We start from the raw sequence: 1,938 nt of genomic DNA, 5'->3' as shown, positions 1-1,938 counted from the left end.
ATCACTCCTGGACATTGCTCTTCAGGCTTCAATCACCCCAGACGGCCTCTGAGACACTCTCTCATCTTCATTGCTCTTGTGGGTTATCATATCCACTTCAAAGACCCGGTACAAGATTGGCCTTGTTTTGTCGTGGTTCCTGCCATTCCCAAAAAAGTTGTGCTGAGAAGCAGGAGCGTCTGGGAGGCCCAGGATAAAGGGAGGCAATGAGTCAAGGGCCCGGCTATCTGTCAGTGACACCCGCCTAAGGGGTATCAGGATGATTCCATCACCCAGAGACCCCTCATCAACTACACAGACTGTATCCCATCCCCATGGACCCATTTCCTGCACACAGCCTCTTTCGGCGACGGAATCCGAAGAGCGGTTTTCATCAGCGCCCACCTCACATTCTTGAAACTCCTCTCCTTTAGCAGGACCGGCCCGGAGATGGCCGGAGGAGGCCCTATGGTCCAGACTTTTAGGGTCCCGCAGTGGTTGTGGCAGGCAGCCTTTTCCCCGAGACCAGGCTAGCTCGGCCTGTCCCATTTTCCGCTGCTTAGGCAGGCTGACAGCCCAGACAGTTCAGCTCCCGAGGCTGCCTCGCAAATGCGCATGCACCAGTCCTGGGCCCCATGGCCTGTGGTGAGGGAAGGCTCCTGTCACAGTGACTGCCCTGCTGCCTGGCAGCAAGTATCCGTGGCTTGGCGGAGGAGACGTTTGTGCACGTGCGTCCGCATTGGACTCCGCCTGTCTTCTTTGAAGGATCCACGTGATAGTCCCACAATCTAGCAGATGGCAGTGGCGAGTCAGCCTGAAGAAATCTCAAGAGGAAGCGGGCGGCGTGGCTCAAGCCTGTAACCCAGCATTTTGGGAGGTCAAGACTGCGGATCATGAGGTCAAGAGATCGAGACCATTATGGCTAACACGGTGAAACCCCGTCTCTACTAAAAAACAAAAAAACTAGCCGGGCGAGGTGGCGGGCGCTGTAGTCCCAGCTACTCGGGAGGCTGAGGCAGGAGAATGGCGTAAACCCGGGAGGTGGAGCTTGCAGTGAGCTGAGATCAGGCCACTGCGCTCCAGCCTGGGCCGGACAGAGCGAGACTCCGTCTCAAAAAAAAAAAAAAAAAAAAAAAAAAAAAAAAAAAAAAAGAAATCTCAAGTGGAGCTTCAGAAATAACAGCGAAATCCCTGAGGATCCTAAAGGACCTGCGGGAGGCGTCAGACCTGCCTAGACCGTGTGGGGGGAGTCTCCTTGAGGGTTTCCCCCTGTCATTTCTAGGTATAGCCCACCTGTTTTCTGGGGCTGCTCTCCTGGATGGCTTCGTGGCAGAGCAGTACCCGCCAGTCTCAGAAGCTGCTGGGCTGTGTGTTGCTATGGCAATGTTGCAAGTGATGTATGTTTCAGTGTGTATGTGGCCGTGTGTGTGTGTGTGTGTGTGTGGTGTCTGTGTGGTGTAAGTGATGTCTCCTGGAGCATTGAGGGTCCCCTACTCTGCAGCTTTCGTTTCTACTCGCCCCACCTTCTGGATCGCCTGTCTCTGTGGCTCTGCTTGGCTGCGTCGCGTCGTGTCCTTTGTTTTTCTGTGGTTCCTGAAATCGCCATAACTGGGGGACTGCTTAAAAACCCTGAGACCAAAATCACCTTCCCCGTTATTTTTTTTTTTTTTAACATTATAGGATTTCTATTAACAATTTCTATCTTTATGACTTTCTTCTACTTTGAGGTTTTCAAATAACATCTTGAGATAACTGCAGATAAGTGAGTTCAGGCTTTTTTCTTTATCAGGCATTTGTAGTGTAAGTCACTTCAAAAACGTCTGATCATATTACACATATTGGTATAATATATTTTTTATGTCATTAAATTTAAAAACTTTTATTTCCAGTGTACCTCTTTGACATATATTTTATTTTATAAAGTTTTCTTATTCCCAACCTGAAATATTTATTCTGGTA

This window comes from Rhinopithecus roxellana, chromosome 19, assembly GCF_007565055.1.
Source record: "Rhinopithecus roxellana isolate Shanxi Qingling chromosome 19, ASM756505v1, whole genome shotgun sequence".
Classification (NCBI taxonomy): Eukaryota; Metazoa; Chordata; class Mammalia; order Primates; family Cercopithecidae; genus Rhinopithecus; species Rhinopithecus roxellana.
This window is presented reverse-complemented; position numbering follows the sequence as displayed.